This window comes from Pinus tabuliformis, chromosome 3_1 (genome assembly GCF_031772625.1).
Source record: "Pinus tabuliformis cultivar Carrire ecotype Pingquan chromosome 3_1, CPIR1, whole genome shotgun sequence".
Lineage (NCBI taxonomy): Eukaryota > Viridiplantae > Streptophyta > Pinopsida > Pinales > Pinaceae > Pinus > Pinus tabuliformis.
This window is the reverse complement of record NC_142301.1, coordinates 18,279,076-18,299,868: the sequence shown is the minus strand read 5'-3', so window position 1 is coordinate 18,299,868 and position 20,793 is coordinate 18,279,076.

Here is a 20,793-nt window from a genome sequence, read left to right as displayed (position 1 = left end):
ACTCCCTGCGAGGAGCATCGTGTCTTGTTTTGTAATCGAGCTCTGCTCTATTGGAGGTTGCCCCCTCGAAGAGGCCTGTGAACATTTCTCTCTGAATAATAAAATCATTGCTATTCTGTGTTCTGGGTATATTTTCTTCGCATATTTTGTGTTCTCGGTATCTTTTCTTCGCTTGGGTATTGCTTTGCAGGTTAAGAGCATAACACAAAGACAAGAAAACGGATTAGACTTATGGGTAAGGGCTGAGCCTAGAGATCCATTACAGTTATGGAATAAACACAGGAGTCTCATGAGGACTCCGGGCGTGATTGAAGCACTAGGACCCATTCATACAACAATCATTCGGCAAGGGGTAGAATACTTCTTTACCATTAAGGACCTTGCCATTGCAGTTGCTAAATTTCGATATCAAACCTCTAATCCAAACATCCAACTCAGGGAACCATTTAATTACGAGAACTTTAAGTTAGCCGCTGATCGTTTGAACCTCTATGGTGAACTTATCTTGAGGGCAGGGCCATCTTGGTTAGGATATAAGTTTCGGAGTCCGATTATTTGGCACCCTGCACCTGGATACCAAGCCCTGTATGAGATGCCTGAGAGCCAGACAGGCCATCTTTTTAAACACCTAGTTAGGCATCATGGTTGTATACCACCACATGAGATTCCATCTCCAACTTACTCTCTCACTGCCTTACATGTCAATTACAATGTTTTCATGAGGGCATGAAAAAGAGTAAGCAGGGGGGTGTGTGGAGTACCAAAGAGGGTATGTTTTATTGATTATTTCGTCATCTTTTCTTTAAATACTTATAATCCCTGTGAATCATGAACTAGGTAATTAATAAGAAAATATGCCAAAATCTATGAGAATTGTATGTAACGCAAGATAACTAATAATCGCCGTTTTCTTATGCAGAAAAAGGGAAAAACGAAAGATTGTCGTCCGAAGGAAAAACACAGAGCAGAGTTAACTGCTGTCCCTGCGGCAGGAAACCATATGTAGACAAGGCAATCCAAACTGAAGCATATCAGTCAAGGAAAGGAAAAGGAGATATCGAATCGGTGCAAGAGAACAAAGGGATAATTGGAATTAACAGTTTGGTGAATCCCTCAGGATCCTCTGATCCTGAGGGATCGCAATCTTAACTATTTTTTGCATCATTGATATCTCCGCCCAGCTGTTATAAAAAGGGGCAGCATTGCTAGCCCAAGGGACGGGTTGTTGTTACTTTTATGTAATTTCTCGTTGTACTCAAAACTTTGATCATCGACTCTTGTTGAGAAGTGATCCACTGTAATCCTGTTTTAATGCTTTAATACAAATCTGGTTGCTATTCCATCTTTGATCCTGGAATAATCTCAAGCGGTGTATCCCTGGAGGCTAAGGGCCTGGCCCTGGTGGAACACTTGCTCCTGTACCATTATCTTTAGTTCGTGTGTGGTTTTTATTATCAGCTTTGATCGGTAATTTGGTGTGTTTTGTTATTTTATATCACAGCTCTATATATTTACAATATCGTTCTTTGTAACAGGAAGGTCGTATTGTTCATTCTGACTTTATAACGCATTGTTGTTCCTTTAAGTCATTAATGTAACCTTACTGTTCTTTACAGAATACTATCGTTGTTCAATTATAGAGTAACCAGGCTGTAATATTCTTAAGTTGGTATTACTGTATTCGTCTATGGTTTATACTTCCTTATGATTGTTGTTCAGCTGACATTGCTGTTCCATTATGAATTGTGATCGTTATCCTTTATAACTGAGATCAATATTTGTGGTATCAGAGTCAGATTACTGTTTCTCTCAATATCTATGTGTGTTGTGTGTGTTATTTATTTCGGTACTGTATATTCACAATTGGCTCTAAGCGTTGTTCTATATTTCATTGCTAATTGGTTGCCATTCCATTTCTATTTGCTGTCCGATTTATTCTTAGAGTAAGGATTGCTCTTTGATTTCTGTAGGATACGATTGCTGCCTTCATTTTCTTAGAGTAAGGTTTCATTGTTTATCAAGCCTAGTTGTTGTTTCAATTATAGTTGCTGTTCCATTTCCTGTTATTTGCATTACCATTGCATTGAACGATCTGAAACTGTAGCGAGCATTGACATTTGTTGTCTAGTTCCCAGATTGATGATATATTCCTTGATTGTCTTCAGTTACATCAGTTTACAGAGGGATGAGTTATTGTTACTGTACCCTTGACTGATAATTTACTTAGTCTTTTGAATGCATGGTTTAGGCTTTAAAGTGCTTTGTTGTAAGTAGATTTTCTTTTAAGCATCCGTTTACTCTTGTATTTTCTTGAGCACTATACTAATAGCATTACTCTGACAAATGACCGCCTCAAACTTAGTACACTCTTTGAGATAACAAAACGTTCCTGGATTGACAAGTGAATGTGAGGTAATTAGAGGTGAAAAAGACCCTTTTTACGGCTTGACAAAACATGTGAAGAGACAGTTTCGCAAACGGACAAAGATGTCAAGCATGCCAAAGTACAAAAAAGGGAACAATGTGCACATGCATCATCAAGTGAACCCAATGACCATCGAGGACTCCGAACCTTGCCATGCGGAGGTGAAAATGTATACACCAAGAAGACATCCATCACTCAACAACACTGTAGCTCGACATGCACACCAACAACAACATGAACATACCAGAACTATCATGATTCATGTCGGCCACATCACTACTATGGGCCATAATGTTGTCAATGAATGTAATGTAAAGTGGAATTCCAAGAGACCCACTCGTAATCTGAAGAGTCATGTAATTTGAAAACTCATGAAAGTCACAATCATGAGGGAAGTCAAACAGTCACAAGGGATAGTTTCACCCTTGGTTATAAATACCACCTCATTTGTACATGCAATTGGACTTTTCACCTTGGCTCCTCCCACATAGCCTTGAGAGTCTGTAATTGTTTCTTTGAGGAGCGAGTAGTGGCTCCAATGCCCCGCCCACGGGGTTAGTGATGTATCGTGTATCAATATGTCTTGGAAATTTCACTTAATTCAGAAGCCTTCTCATAGGCCAACACGTTTTATCACATGTGTTGTAACTGTTTGTAAGAATTAATCTTAAAAACGTGTAATACATGTTGCTTTAACATGTGTTAAACAATTGAACTCATTCAACTGTTCTAATACATATATTTATGAAAATGTGTTGTATAAGTTGTTAACATTGTCATTCCTATGTTGATTACCTCCTAAACATCAGACAAAACCTTTTATGAAACCTTCTATAACGTCCATCATACTCGCATGGACTGCCTACTGGGTGTTGTACATGCTATCTTCCTTTGTGTGTTGTGACTTCTGCATCCATGTGGATTACTCTTCCGGAAGCTGTGCATGTCCTATTGTGTTGGGTTTCTCCGACAGAGTTGGGACTTCCTCCCATCTGACTTGAGACTCATCCCACCCCCTCTCTGTGTTGTGAAATAACCTTTACACAAGTAACACTAGCATTCACTAGGCACACAAACCTCATTGTTCGAAGATAAAGCAAACCACTCTCTCGTGCTGACAAGCAAGAGCTAAGGAAAACATTTAAGATAATGGCAACCAGGCCATCATACTGGATGGGGCTCCTACACCAAAATGGTGTGAGCTCTAGTTGGGACTTCATACCAGGGAGATCCCCTTATCTTGGCGAATCCAACACCGTCAATAGAGTAAAATTAAGATTTATAATTTTTTTGTAATATTTCAACTTCATCTTAATATTGAATTCATTGGTGTTATAGATCTGTTGTGGCTAGCAACAACCCCCTATTTTATTTAGTATTAGTAATAACACTAAATAAATGGGGACCCTTCTAAAAAAAAAAAAACTAGCACTTAGAATTCCCTTTTAAAACACACTATCATAAACTTAAGATTCTTATCTTTCCTCACTTTGTGCGCATTTAAATTTAAAGTATTAAAGCTTCCCTATAAAGAATTTCAACATTACCATAAAAGCTAGGAAAAACATCCGCAAATACGAAGTCTTAAGTATTATGAAAAGTCTCAAATAAAATCGTTTTCTTAATGATGAACATCGCATCGCAAAAGGGTAACGGAGGGCATCATATATAAAGAAACTGTCGGAATTTCGAAAACACAATGATGGGAGATTGCGAGCCACACAGATTCATCGCATATCATAGATCCCATATATCGCAGCGCCACCTAAGATAAAACGTCCCGATATTGCGAAATGCGATAAAGCATCTCACAAATCGCATCTCGCAGTCGCATAATGAAGCAAATGATTGTTAATGAAAAAGGATTAGCGATATTGCGATCTGCGATATTGCGAAGAAAATTGCAAAATCGCTTTATCGCAGATCAAAAGGGCTCATAGTTCGATGAAATATTTCTCGCCATCCGATACTGAGTTATGGGCATTAATGTCAACTTAGTGGTTTATTGATGGTTATTTATGAGGAATGATTTAGATCTGAGCAAAAGGGTTATTTCACGCAAGGTGATATATTTGATGTGATTTTGAAATTAAGAGCTTGCCCATCACCTTATTATTTACCATCATTCGTTATCTTTCTTATTATGTCTTAGTTCTCTACTTGTGAACTTACAGGAGCGGTACGCAGAACAATACACAGAGCAGTGCACAGAATGTGATGGGGAAGAAAGGAAAAGCTCCAGTATCTGAAAAGATGACTCCATTATTCACAGACACCACCTGTACCAGAGAAGTAAGGATATCTACTTGGGAAGGCATGTATAGATTGCTGGAGGAAGAAAACCTGAGAGTCATGGAGGTTACAACTACGGCAAATGAACGCGGGTCATCCGAAGCATCACTTACAGAGCTTGCATGCTCATTCCTACACCGTATCGCAGCAAGGCCAAAAATACTTCCCTATATAGATATGGTCAAATGGGTGATAGACCATGCTGAGATAATGGACAGGAAATTCAAGACGCAGAACCAAGAAGTTATAGGGTCATTTACCCCACAGAATTTAAGACACATGTATCATTTGCCAGAGCCGCAGGCTAGCTATAACAAACAATTCGTGGAGAAATTCGCCAAGGAGAATGAAGATTTGGTGGAATGCACCAAAAGCTAGTCAGGGAAGGAAGAGCCATTAAATAAGGACAAAAATGGTATGTACAACACTAGTTCCCTCTCTTCTCTGTATTGTTTCGCTGCTGCAATGTTATGTAGGCTATTCGGAAAACCTGATATCAATAAGTTTTCATCCGAGTGGCTACCCCTACTGGATGCAGCCACCAACACCACTATAATGGACTGGGCCCAAATATTGTCTGATAACTTAGCCTCTGCTATTTGGAATTATCGGACTAAAAGGAGTTTTTCTCGGAGGATTTATCCTCCCTTCTTTCTAGCTACCTAATTCATGGATGCTATTTGTTTTGTTTCTAAATTTCCTCTCATGGGTTGGAAATGGATGGTACAGAATCCCTTACCCATTCAAGTCTACCATAAGGAACTGTGGGATTCTAAGTTCACCCCATATTTTTATAAAATCTGCCATGGAGTTATGCTACCCATTCACAAGATGTTGTATAATACAGATGCCCCAATATTTTCTCCTGAAGCCGAAATTGATATCCTCCCTGTGGGAAGATGGTTCAGAGAAGAATTTTTCATTTATATCAGAGTATTCAGAAGCATTGCCTCTCCTCATATACTTCCCTTGTATGTTCCTGACAAATTGATGGCCCGGGAAATAACCTACCAAACTTGTGGGGTTGGGGGAATAAGAAGAGAACTTAAGGACAAGAAAAAGGAAATTTGGCCGCAATTCCCTGTGGTCTGTGGAGCTTTTGCATTGTTTGATCTAAGTCATGCTTTCAGGGAAGTAGACAACATGTTGAGTCTACGATTGCCTAAGTTCCCAAGGAGACAGTTTGATCCCTTTAATGTGATAAATAATTTTACCATGATAGTGAAAATAAAGGTGTTCACTAAGGAAGATGATCTCTTCGATGACATTTTCCAGCAGAAGAGCACACTCAGAGACATCTTACACATGGCCCAAATCTAGTTTGGCCCAGCAGAACTCCAAGAGTTTAAACTCTACAGAGAACGAAGATTGGCAAATGTCCCATTGGACAAATTGTGTGTAGAACCAATGAGGGAACCCATTCCCAGCATTAGCATGAGTGGAAGCTCGGGGCAAGACAAGTCTAAATCTAAGTTTGAAAGAGAATCGCCAGAAAGGTCTAGACGGTCAGAGAGCGATCACAACAAGAGTGAAGGATTAGTCAGGGATACTACCCAATCCAAGGAGAATCCTGAGCAGCAAGTGTTGTCGCCAAAACAGGTGGAAATTCCCGCTCCCCTCATCCAGCTGTTAGGACTCCAATATGTACCATTTTTGTTATATATTTTGACATCACTTTACCCTTAGAACCATGAACCTCAATGTCTTTTTCATTCACTTTATCCCAAGGTATATGGAAACCTCTTCTTTATTATATGGTTAATCTGTCTTACATTTAATTCCATAATACTCTTATATTTTATCAATTATTGAAGTGCATTGTTGCTAACACAAGTCAAAGATCGCAGATAATATATGCCTTGTTGGGAACGAGCGGTCGTTGCTGAAACAGCTGAACTTCATTGCTGAAACAGCCAACTCCGTTGCTGAAACAGCTGGTCCCGTTGCTGAAACAGCTGGTCCCATTGCTGAAACAGCTAACGCAGTTGCTGAAACAGCCGTCAAAGCACGCAACTCCCGCTATGCGTTTTTTGCGATTCTGGAAGAACTTTTTGTGGATAATAGCAGCAGCCAGAAGATACGGTTACCTGGATTATCTTGAAGATAGCATTTCTGTTGTCTCGGTTGTAACAGTATCTCTTTTTAAGAAAGAACAGAATAGTTTTGTTTAGAACAGAATCGAGATCTTCGCTCTTGTGTAAAACTGTAAATGATGTCTCCTCTTTAAAAAGAGGAGACATCATCATTAGAGGGGATCGAACTGTAATTCATAGAACAGCATTGTGTGAGACAGGAGCTAGTCTCCTTTTTGTACTGTATCAGTTTCTTGACAGATGAATAAAGACTTGTTTTGAGCATTCCAGTTTAATTCTTTCTCCCGAGGAATCTTGTGAGAAGGAAAGGGCCCGCCTTCCTCACAAGATCCACCCCTTTATTCCTGTAGTTGTTTATTTCTTATGTATTTGCATTGTATTTAATTCTGTTGCTGAAACACTAGTTACATGGTTTGTGATACTCTGTTTCTTAGCGCTACATGTATTGATTGCACGAGTGGATGATGAGAGCATGTGCTGAAGATCCCTGTACAGAGGGATAGGGTCTTGCTCCCATTGATTGCTTTCTTTTACTTGCAGTGTGATTAGAAACGAGAGGCCAAGTGCTGAAGATTCCTGTTCCTGGGAATAGGGTCTTGACCTCTTGAGGTTACTTCTTTTACAGTGTGATTAGTGCCAGGCAGCAGGTGCTGAAGTTCCCACCAAGGAATAGGGTCCTGTTCCTGCTATGGTTGAATGATTTCTTTTCTCATACATCTACTTCCCTTTGCTGTAACAGAGAAATCGTGTCCGCTATAAGTTAATTGACTTCAGCTTTAATTAAGTACACTGTAAATTGATAGATTGATGAATTTAACAAATGTGTGTGACTTTCTTTTACTACAACATTGAACTGCTTTTGAAATTGAGCATATCCAGTGCGCTATTACCTTTGGAATAAAAAGACCTTCTCGGGTTGACAATTTATGTGGAGCTCGAATTGTGAAAACAATTAGAGCGACCAACATTTTGGCGCCGTTGCCGGGGAAGGTAATTATAGATTTCAAAAAGCATTTATCTATTTTTCCTAATGTGCAGATTGTATGAGAGGACGAGGAAACCAGAAGAAAAATAACCGCGCAGGTGGCAAGGGCTGGGGAGGACGAAAAACGTTTATTGACGAGATTGTATCAAAGGCTGAATCATCACAGAGATTGAGTTCTCGGAAGTCAAAACTTCAGCGTTCCCCTCAGTCAGATTACAGAACAGAAGAAGTTGTGGGTCCTGAAAATACAGAAGAACCAGCAGTCAGCGCTGAAGAGTCAGAGGAAAGTAGCAGAATAGAAGAACACATCGAGGAGATAGTAGAAAGCGCTGGACGACCGGTAGAAAACATTGAAGAACCAATAGAGGATTCCGACGATCGAGAAAGTGCAGTAGGAGGACCAACAATGGAAGACAACAATGATAATCTCCTCTTTGGAGGAGGACGTACAGGTCCTGAAGAAGAAAGAAGGGATGAAAATTCTCTTTCTACCTTGGGATTTCCCATAAGTGATCTTCCTGCAGGAATAATGAAAAATATCCCATTGTCTGCCCTACCTAACTTTCATGGTTTATCTACTGAGGATCCTGACGAGTTTCTTTTTGAATTTGATATTTTATGCAGAAGTTATGATTATGTTACTAATGCTCAAAAGTTGAAACTGTTTCCAGCCACCTTAAAAGGGAATGCCTTGAGATGGTTCATGAGCCTTGGGAGTCAGGTAATCACAACATGGGAGCAAATGAAACAAAAATTTCTACTTAAATATCAGGACTACTGCCGGACAAGAGAGAAGAAGGATGAATTATTCAATATGGCACAAAAATCGGATGAAAGCTTGGAGGACTACATCGAAAGATTGCAATACAACATACAGAGATCCGATCATCCAGATATAAGCAAGGAAATTCGTAAAACAATATTACTTAGAGGTTTAAGGGATGATTGTTTAAATATGTTAAATATGCTTGCTAAGGGAGATATATCTAAAGAATCATATGATGAGATTTGTGAACTTGCTAAAAGATGTTCTAGGGGAGCTGCAAGAAACAGAATAAGAGATTCCACCTATTCAAGGGTACAGAAATCAGCCAATGGAGGAGCAACAAGAGCAGAGATAGGTAATTTGCTTGAAGAATTTAAAACCGAAATGCTAAGTTCTTTTGCCTCGCAGATTGACACTTTGCAGGTTAAGAAGAAGCAGGCTGAGGCAGAAGCAACTCTGGCTGTCTACTGCCCGAAATGTAGAGATAAACATCCACTAAGGGAGTGTCCAAGAGATAAAGTACCAGTTTGCACCCTTTGTGAGAAAGATCATGAGACAGAACAATGTCCATCTCTACCAGGGATAAAAGCAGCGATGCAGCCAACAGAGGAAGAAGCTGAAGCAGTCTACCTGTTAACTCAAAGAAGACAATGGCAACCTAAAGGGCAAGGTACGAACTCTGGTATGCCATTTAATCGTTGGAACAATTATTCTGCTTTTGGCCAAACAAGCTACCCCCCCTTCAACCAAATGCAATATCCACTTTTCAGTCAAATGAATTTCCCACCCATGCAAATGCAAAACCCTCCCTTTGTTGACCCTTCAATGTGGACTCCTTGGCCTCCACAGCAACCACCTCCTTTCAATCCTTGGAACCCAAGTTGGAATAATCAATCACTTCCATACCCAAATCAGATGCCTCAATTCCAACAATCACTCTCTCTGCCATCAAATGCCCCACCAAACAACCAAATGAGACCCCAACTACCTGCGCAACCAAATCCTAACCCCAATAATAAAGCTGTGCAAGTCATTGATATTCAGAATCAGTCTATATTTCCTACTATGCAATGTAATGATATTCACTTGAGATCTGGAAGAGTAGTAGAGCCTATTATTGATGATATAACTGATTCAGATAAAAATGAAACCGAAAAGCAAAAAGAAGCTCAACCACCTTCTAACAAAAATGCTGAATTAACAGAACCTCCATTCCCCGAGCGTTTGGTTTTAACCAAAACAACTGAAACACCTGCTTTTAATTTTATGGGGGAATTGCAAAATTTGTATATTAAAATTCCACTTTTACAAGCATTAAAAGATGTACCAATTTATGCCAAAACATTAAGGGATATTTGTGTGAAGAAACCTGGTAGGAAACCCAAGGATCCCCTTACAGTACATGTGATGGGAGACTTGTCTGCATTAATGTCCGGAAAAGCCCCTCCTGTAAAATATGGTGATCCTGGCCACCCTACTGTCACAGTTCAGATTGGTAAAGCAGTAATCCCCCGAGTTTTGGTAGATTTAGGTGCAGCAATTAATATAATGACTCTGGAAACTTCACAATTGTTACAGCTGAATAACACAATCAGAGATACACCCACCATTTTAGAGTTAGCTGACCGTTCCACAATTAAGCCAGAAGGGGTTGTTGAAGACCTGCTCATTTCAGTTGAATCCTGGAAATATCCAGCTGATTTCGTTGTATTGCAAACTAAAACAAAGCTGGGGGGACATCCCTTAATTCTAGGAAGGCCATGGTTGGCCACAGCTGATGCATTTATAAGTTGCAGATCTGGTTCAATGACAATTTCTAATGGTTATGAAACAAAACAATTAACTCTTTATCCTCACGCTACGCCAGTAGTTAATAATGAAGATTCTATATGGATGGATTATGATGATAATGCTGTTCAGCCGATTCTAACTATAGGACAAGCTTTAACCCTTAAAGACAATACAGAAGATGAAATAATCAATAATTTTATTTGTGAACCTTCTTCTGTTATTGCTGAAACACACAATCAATTAACTGCAATTTTTGAAACTGATATACAAGAAAAGATTGAACCTGAAGATTCATCTCAAACTTTAAACACGGTCCCATCTAAGAGCGTAACAGTTGAAATTGAACCCGGTAAGACATTAAACATAAATCCCGATCTAACAGATGCTGAAACACAGCAGTTAATGAAGTTATTACACGAATATAAGGAGGCATTTGCCTGGGATTACACGGACATGAAAGGTATTTCTTCTGAATTATGTACTCACAGAATTTACATTAAAGAGGGATGCCGACCTGTTTGTCAACCCCAAAGGCGAATGAATCCTAATTTACGAGAAATTGTTAAAGAAGAACTTCAAAAATTGCTTAATGCAGGGTTTATATACCCCATATCTGACAGTGAATGGGTTTCCCCGTTAGTAATTGTCCCTAAGAAAAACGGGAAATGGAGGGTATGTGTTGACTATAGAGCTTTAAACAAAGCTACCCAAAAGGATCATTTTCCCTTACCCTTCATTGATCAGGTGTTGGACAGTCTTGCAGGGAAGAAATTCTTCTCTTTTCTAGATGGATTCAGTGGTTATAATCAGATAAAAATCGCACCCCAGGATCAAGACAAGACCACTTTCACCAGTCCTTGGGGAACTTTCGCCTATAGAGTTCTCCCATTTGGATTATGCAATGCACCAGCAACCTTTCAAAGAGCTGTTATAGGAATTTTCTCAGATATGCTGAATGACTGTATGGAAATATTTATGGATGATTTTACCCCCTATGGTGTGTCTTTTGAAGAGGGATTACAAAACCTCGAGAAAGTACTTAAAAGATGTATTCAAGCCCACCTTTCCTTAAGTACCGAAAAATGCCACATGATGATGAGTGAGGGAATAGTGCTTGGACATTTTATTTCATCTCTAGGTATTCAGGTAGATCCATCTAAAATATTAGTCATTCAGAATCTTTCTGTTCCTAAAACTCAAACTGATGTGAGAAGTTTTCTAGGGCATGCTGGTTATTATAGGAGATTTATTAAAGATTTCTCTAAAATAGCTTCTCCATTGTTTGTATTGCTTATGAAAAATGCTGAATTCAAGTGGACTAATTCTTGTCAAAAAGCTTTTGAAGAATTGAAGCATCAGCTGTCTACTGCTCCTATTTTGAGGGGGCCTGACTGGAATCTTCCGTTTCACATATCCTCTGATGCTTCAGATGTTGCTATTGGAGCAGTCCTGGGACAAGAGGAAAATCATCTTCCTTATGCTATATACTTTATCAGTAAGAACATGACCTCTGCTGAGCTTAACTATACAGTTACCGAGAAAGAGTTCCTTGCAGTAATCTATGCCATTAATAAATTCAGACACTATATTACTGGGTACCCTACTTTTGTGCACACTGATCATTCAGCTATTAAATACTTAATGAACAAATCTGTCACAAATGCTAGAGTTACCAGATGGCTGTTACTATTGCAGGAATTTGATATTACAATTGTAGATCGGCCTGGTAAGGAAAATGTGGTGGCTGATTTTCTTTCACGGTTAAAAACTGATAATGATATTCCAGTAGATGATAGTTTTCCTGACGAATATTTGTTTGCAGTTTCTGCTCATTCTCCATGGTATGCAGATATTGCTAATTACTTGGTTGCAGGAAAACTACCAGCACACCTGTCATATAGGGAAAAGAGAAGAATTGTTCAACAAAGTGCCAGGTATAGCTGGATCAGCGGATGTCTCTTCTATACTGGGCTTGATCAGGAGATCCGAAGATGCATTAGAGAAGATGAAGTGTATGACATATTGAAAGCTTGTCATGATGGCCCTTGTGGAGGCCATTTTGCTGATAAAAGAACAGCGCATAAAATCCTGAGGATGGGTTACTATTGGCCCTCATTATTTAAGGATGCAAAGAAGTATGTAAGGGCTTGTGATAGCTGCCAGAGAATGGGTCAACCCAATCATAGAGACCAAATGCCACTAAACCCCCAGGTAGTTTCTGAACCATTTGAAAGATGGGCCTTGGACTTCATAGGACCCATTAACCCTCCATCCAATCAAAGAACCTATATATTAGTCTGCACAGACTATATGACTAAGTGGGTGGAAGCCAAAGCACTTATTAGAGCCAATGAAGAGGCTGTCTTGGCCTTCTTATTTGAAGATATTTTCACTAGATTTGGAATCCCCAGAGAGCTAGTCACTGATGGGGGACCTCCATTCAGTTCTCATGGTTTTAAATCTACCCTTCACAAATATCATATTCAACATAGAATGACTACACCATACCACCCCCAGGCCAATGGGCAGGTGGAAAGCACAAACAAAGTTTTAGAGGCCATTCTAACTAAAACAGTGAAGGACAACCGGAAGGATTGGTCCCAAAGGCTCCCTGAGGCATTATGGGCTTACAGGACTACTTGGAGAAACACTACCGGTTTTTCTCCCTATGAATTGGTTTATGGTAAAAATGCTATTTTTCCTGTGGAATTTGAAATTAAAACTTTAAAGACTGCCTTAGCTGTTAATCTTGATTTGAATGATGTGCAGACAGCTAGATTGCAGCAACTTTTGGAGTTGGATGAAAAGAGATTGGATGCCATTCACCAAACAAACATGATTCAGCAACAAAGGATGAAATGGCATGACAAAATTATCAAACACAAGCAGTTCCAAAAAGGTAATTGGGCCTTGCTGTATGATTCTCGGTTTGAAAATTTTCAGGGAAAGCTACGTACACGTTGGCTTGGACCGTATGAAGTAGAAGATGTATTTCCAAACGGAACGGTAAGACTTGTAACAATTGATGATGCTAAAACACCTCTACTAGTCAATGGCCATAGGCTCCGTTTATATGAGCGCCCTGTTTCTAAAGAAGATTTCAAGACTGCTTGCATGACTGATATTCATTATCTTTTTCCAGGGGAGTCTTCTGCTCCTCACAGCACTTAATTTTCTGCACTATATTTTTAGTAGTAGATTAGATTTAGCACTAATAATCCCTGTCAAGGATTGGCATGTTACAATTGAATTTTGCAGATTCTGGAAAGGCAATAAGGAGGACAGATTCATCATGAGAAGATCTGAAGCTTTAAATCAAGAAGCTTCCCCCCATCATTTTACCCTCTTCCCTAAAGTAATATCCCTCCATTATTTCTATCATTCCCACCATTCCCGAAATATCTTCCTTCAGTCTGTGTTACCCATCCCTTACTGCTGAAATAATCCCTTATCATTCACAGACCTAAGTCAGTTATCACAATTTTCCAATTTTTCCCGTTGCTGAAACACCTGTTTCAGCAACGTAACACCAACTTTTTCCCGTTGTTGAAACACCTGTTTCAGCAACATAACACCAACTTTTTCCGTTGCTGAAACACCTGTTTCAGCAACATATCATTGATTCTACCCATTGCTGAAACACCTGTTTCAGCAATACATTATCAATTTCCCCCGATTGATGAAACACCTGCTTCAGCAATGTATCGTTCAGTTGCTCAAACATCAGTCTCAGCAACTTGTTATTATCAAAGCAGCATCTCTCTTTGTCGACATATAAGCTTTCTGGTCCTTCACGATCATACTTCAGATCCTTTTGGTGAAAATTATTTGGCATATACCAGAATCAATTACACAAACCCTTCTATGATCATTCAAGGCTATTGCAACCGACACTTCGAATTATTAATTAAAGGTAAAGTATAAGGTATATGGTTTTAATGTAATTCGGTTAAATCATATTAAAAGAGAGGATTTCATTTCATAATGATTGCATATCTCCCCACGTCCAATCATTATTACACCATACGTAGGGGGGGGGAATTCCAAAAATAGAATGATTATTTCGCATGAACCAACCTGCCGCCTGTTATCATATCCATTTTTGCCGTCATTTAGACTACGCAGCCGTTGTTGCAACAACTAGTCTGATCAGGGTCTGAGAATACTGAATTGTGCCTCTGCGGAAAAACTCAGAGCTTTAGCCATGGGAAAGGCGGCCATTAGAAATGAGCCCGGCTCCATAAGTCTTCTACAGCTCTTTCCTGAAGTGTATCAGATCTTCCAACAAGCAGGGTGGACAGCATATTTTGAAAGGTTGGGAGATTTTAACGCAGAAGAAGTATTAGAGTTTGCACAGAACTTTGAAGACAATTTCTCAGTGGTCCGAGGGGTTCGCATTTCAGTGACAGAGGATGACATAGTTCAGGTATCAGGGTTGCCAGCTGAGGGCATTCGCTGGTTTAGCAGGAAGCAGGTCGTTCTTAACGCGCAGCAAGACTTTTTGCGCCCGGACGAGCAAGTGGAACCTAGAGGCCGCGGGGTCAGTCTGTATTCACTTCCTCAACCATGGCCATCAGTGGCAGAATTCGTCAAACACTACCTAACATGCGAAGGGCGTTATCAGGTAGTGTACAATCATGACTTTGTTCTGCTGAATCATTTGAGGAATGGAAGATTGATTAATATCCCTTATTATCTGCTTGGCTGTATTAAAAACATGTCGTATTATTGTAAGCGAGCCAAATCTCCAATGTCATCTCTTACCCATCACCGCTTATGCCGCAGGCCCCACCTGAAGTCCCTCTGCAAGCCCCACCAGAAATTCCCCATCCACCTGAAGTCCCTTTGCAAGCCCCACCCGAAACTCCTCAGCAAGAGAAAACGTCCCAACCGTCTGAAAATCCTCATAAAGAACAACAGGAGGAAACCCTGAATTCTCCCGTCAACCCAACCCCGAGCTCGCCTCAGTTAGCAGAGCTAACACCCTCTACTATTCCTGTCCCTAGTGACGATTCTCCAACACCCCCTTCTTCACCCATTAAGAAAAAGAGGAAAACCCCAGCAGTCACAAGTTCTAGACCACGGACAAGGTCCACATCCAAAATTCCTACCCCTCTGGAAAACCCTGTCCCGAAGAAAAAGCCCTCCCGTTCAAGGAAAAGGAAAGGCAGTGATTTTGCTGCCTTCCTACCAAAAAGAAAGAGGACAAAGACTGTTGAGGCAGAATCCACTTCCATTTTCCCTAACCCTCCCACTATTGTATTGAAACCCTTATCCCCATCCCGAACTCCCCAGCCGGTCTCGTCCGAAGACACTGTCACACAAAAATCAGTGCCTCGGGATAATACGACATTGGTTATGGATCAAGGAGTGACTGCTCCACAAGAACCAGTCACTTGCCCAGTGACTGCAACACAAGAACCAGTCACTGAGGAAGAAGAATACACCAAGCAGGTCGATAATGGGAAATGCCCAGTGACTGTTCCACAAGAACCAGTCACTGAGGCAGAAGAATTTACAGAGCAGGTTGTTAGTGAAGAATGCCCAGTGACTGTTCCACAAGAACCAGTCACTGAGGCAGAAGAATTTACAGAGCAGGTTGTTAGTGAAGAATGCCCAGTGACTGTTCCACAAGAACCAGTCACTGAGGCACAAGAATTTACAAAGCAAGATGATAGTGGGAAATGCCCAGAGACTGAAATACCAGAACTGGAGATGGAAATACCAGAACTGGAGATTGAAATACCAGAATTGGAGATTGAAGTACAGGAATCCATTCCTAACCCGGTGGATGAAACACAAGAACCACCCACTGTGGTACCAGAACTGGAGACCGAAACACAGGAATCCATTCCTAACCCGGTGGATGAAACACAAGAACCACCCACTGTGGTACCAGCATTAGTCACTGAGAAGCAAGAATTCATGACTGGTCCGATAGAGGAAATACAAGCACCACTCACCGTGGTATCAGAACTAGTTGCTGAGGAACAAGGATTTATTCCTGATAGAGCACGAGGACTATTTACTGTGGTATCAGAACTAGTCACTGAGGAACAAGGATTTATTCCTGATGGGACACAAGGACCACTTACTATGGTATCTGATCTAGTTACTGGAGAACAAGAATCCATTCCTGGCACAATGGATGAAACACAAGAGGCACCCATTGTGGTGCAACAACCAGCTACCACTGTGCATCAGCAGAATATTCCAGCAGAAACAAGCAGCATACAAGGCCCACATACGATGACATCTCTACTGCAGGAAAATGAGTTCCTGAAGTCTGAAATAGAAGCTTACAAAGCTGAGTTAGCCATGGCTCGAGAGGCTTTTGAAAAAGAACTCAATCTCCATACATTAGCACAAGTAGCCTCAATGCAAAACAGGGAGACATGTATAGAATATATGTGCAAAGAGTGTGGCACCATTTATCAGAATGCAGGCTATAAAGTAGTTGAAATTCCACTCCCTGAGACAATTATGACAGAGGGAACACAAGAGGAATGCCCTACTGCTCCACAAGAACCAGTAGGACCCCCTATGATGCAAGAAGAAGAAGAAATCGAACAAGAGATATCTCATCCTTTGGGGACTGATGCAGCTATCCCGGCAGAAGAAACACTGCCAGAGCACACTACTATTGATTCAGATATTCCGACAGAGGAAACATTGCCAGAGCAAATGACTACTGATGCAGCTATTCCAGCAGAAGAGACACTGCCTCAGCACACTACTGATGCAAGTATCCCGACAGAAGAAATAATGCCCCAATGCATTACCTCTGAGGCAGCCATTCAGACAGAGGAAATAGTGTCCCAACCCACTACTTCTGTTAAAAAGACACAGACTCGGCTATGGGACCCATTGGAACAATTCAACAGATGGAAGAAGCAACATGCTGAAGAACAGAAGATAGTATTACAACAGCATAAGTTGCAATGGCAGAGCTATGTATATACTAACTGGGATAGCTGGGAGCAATTACTGCAAGAGCACAGGGAATATAAGAAGGAAGCCAGACAGTCTAAGGAACGGATAGCCTTGATGTTTTCATTGGTGCGGAAGTTGATGGTTACACGTAAACCTTCTGTAAACTACGCTCTTTTTCTTGCTGAACGACTAGTTTATTTTCAAATTAAATCAATAGCACATGGTAGACCACATGAAGTACTGACTTCAGAAAAGTTTGTTGAGACCTTTAAGGAGGCCCCTGAAAGCGACCAGCATCTGCTGTGCGAACTCTACCTTCATAATGAAGCCATTCCTGAAGAAAGAAGAATTAATCTTATTCCAATTGCAGGTGATATACAAATTAGGGCATTTGCTTCATTTTTGTCTAATCAGCTAACTTGGCAGACTGCGTTCAATGCAAGCAGTCATAATGAGGAGAATAAACTCCTGTGGATTAGACCAGAGCCGGTAAGCCCAGCCATGTTTATAGCACAGTACTATGAATTCTTGCAGAAGCCAGGTATGAACGAGCACATAGAGCAATTACAGGCTTCAGTCCTTTTTAATTGTCAAGAGCATATTCGAATGAAGGGTCCTACTGCACTGAAGGCCAATGATCTCTTTTGGCAGCAATCAGATAAGGAAAGACAGGATTATCATCCTTTTAACCCTCTCAATTTTCACGCTGCATTGTATAGAGTCCCTAAGTATATTGAATGCATTCAACATTGTGGAGTCAACTGGATTGGGTATCATTTCCGTTTTCCAATCTTATGGCTGCCTTCAGAAAAATATCAAAGTCATTATCAGTTGACTAACAGAGAGGAAGCCTCGGCATGGCGACAGTTGCAGACCAACAGCGGATTCCGAGCTCCTACAGACGCCACCTTCTCCAGCTACTGCTTGAGTAATTTGCATTGCCAGTCCCAGTACTCAGACTCTGATTCAGACGAAGGGGTTGCCTGAGGACATGCAACATTTTTAGCTGGGGGGGATGTTAGGACTCCAATATGTACCATTTTTGTTATATATTTTGACATCACTTTACCCTTAGAACCATGAACCTCAATGTCTTTTTCATTCACTTTATCCCAAGGTATATGGAAACCTCTTCTTTATTATATGGTTAATCTGTCTTACATTTAATTCCATAATACTCTTATATTTTATCAATTATTGAAGTGCATTGTTGCTAACACAAGTCAAAGATCGCAGATAATATATGCCTTGTTGGGAACGAGCGGTCGTTGCTGAAACAGCTGAACTTCATTGCTGAAACAGCCAACTCCGTTGCTGAAACAGCTGGTCCCGTTGCTGAAACAGCTGGTCCCGTTGCTGAAACAGCTAACGCAGTTGCTGAAACAGCCGTCAAAGCACGCAACTCCCGCTATGCGTTTTTTGCGATTCTGGAAGAACTTTTTGTGGATAATAGCAGCAGCCAGAAGATACGGTTACCTGGATTATCTTGAAGATAGCATTTCTGTTGTCTCGGTTGTAACAGTATCTCTTTTTAAGAAAGAACAGAATAGTTTTGTTTAGAACAGAATCGAGATCTTCGCTCTTGTGTAAAACTGTAAATGATGTCTCCTCTTTAAAAAGAGGAGACATCATCATTAGAGGGGATCGAACTGTAATTCATAGAACAACATTGTGTGAGACAGGAGCTAGTCTCCTTTTTGTACTGTATCAGTTTCTTAACAGATGAATAAAGACTTGTTTTGAGCATTCCAGTTTAATTCTTTCTCCCGGGGAATCTTGTGAGAAGGAAAGGGCCCGCCTTCCTCACAAGATCCACCCCTTTATTCCTGTAGTTGTTTATTTCTTATGTATTTGCATTGTATTTAATTCTGTTGCTGAAACACTAGTTACATGGTTTGTGATACTCTGTTTCTTAGCGCTACATGTATTGATTGCACGAGTGGATGATGAGAGCATGTGCTGAAGATCCCTGTACAGAGGGATAGGGTCTTGCTCCCATTGATTGCTTTCTTTTACTTGCAGTGTGATTAGAAACGAGAGGCCAAGTGCTGAAGATTCCTGTTCCTGGGAATAGGGTCTTGACCTCTTGAGGTTACTTCTTTTACAGTGTGATTAGTGCCAGGCAGCAGGTGCTGAAGTTCCCACCAAGGAATAGGGTCCTGTTCCTGCTATGGTTGAATGATTTCTTTTCTCATACATCTACTTCCCTTTGCTGTAACAGAGAAATCGTGTCCGCTATAAGTTAATTGACTTCAGCTTTAATTAAGTACACTGTAAATTGATAGATTGATGAATTTAACAAATGTGTGTGACTTTCTTTTACTACAACATTGAACTGCTTTTGAAATTGAGCATATCCAGTGCGCTATTACCTTTGGAATAAAAAGACCTTCTCGGGTTGACAATTTATGTGGAGCTCGAATTGTGAAAACAATTAGAGCGACCAACACCAGCCAACAAAGCCATTAAGAACAGAGCTAGAGAAAGAATGGGAGAACTTTAATGAATTGATAAACACAAAGTAGCAAAATGTAGAGACACCAAAGAATCCAGCACAGAGAACCACAGAAATGGTGATCAAAACAGTTGTCAATGCTCCAAAAACTGAGCACATTCCCATAGCTCCGTCATCTAAAATTATACTAAAGATAGAGGAAATCCCTCCTCTAGATGTGTTTTACAGTCTGCAGCACAAAGCTGTGGTCAGGAGACAGAGAAAGAAGCGAAAACTAGACAACATGCTCTCACCTAAAGCAGAACCGCTGGATGTCCTTTGGTAAGACCCTACCATTGATTCGACAGAGAACCTGACTAGATTATCCCAAATCGTAGGAGCTTATGCTTCTGCTACTATTGACAAAGCATCTGAAGTTCAACTATTGCTTAAAGATAAAGAGGATAAAATCCTATTTTTGCAGCAACAGTTACAGCAGGCCAGCGTTAGCCGAGAAGCAGAAGAAAAATTGGTAAAGTTACAACAGGACTTCCAGCAAATGCAGTTGGGTTATCAAAGCAGTCTGGCTGAAAAAGAACAGCATTTACAGGCCACATTAGAAATGCACAAATATGACCCTAACGTCGCAGAATTTGTCATAGAAGCCCTCGCCCTAAATGATCAACTCTTGCAACAGCAGGAAACGCTTTGCCAAAGAATGTCGCAATGGAACTCTCACTGCGAAATGAGTGACAAAATCACAAGTCAAGTCGTAGATTTGCGACTTGATTATGATTTAATTTATAAGAAAGTTTCTGACTATTTGAATTGGTAGGAATCAGAAGAAGGCAAGAAAGCAGGGTTCCCCAAGATCAATGAATCCCACAAAGAAATGTTGTTTAATAAATGGGATGCACAGATCAAAAAAGCAGAACAGACAGCGGATGAAGCAGCAACAGCATCAAGTAATATCATTGGCTGTGTTAATGAAAATCTACACAAAGCCAACCTAATATCGGAAACCACTCCAGGATTTCTCTCGAAAACGCAGCAATTGCAAACGAGTTGGAGACA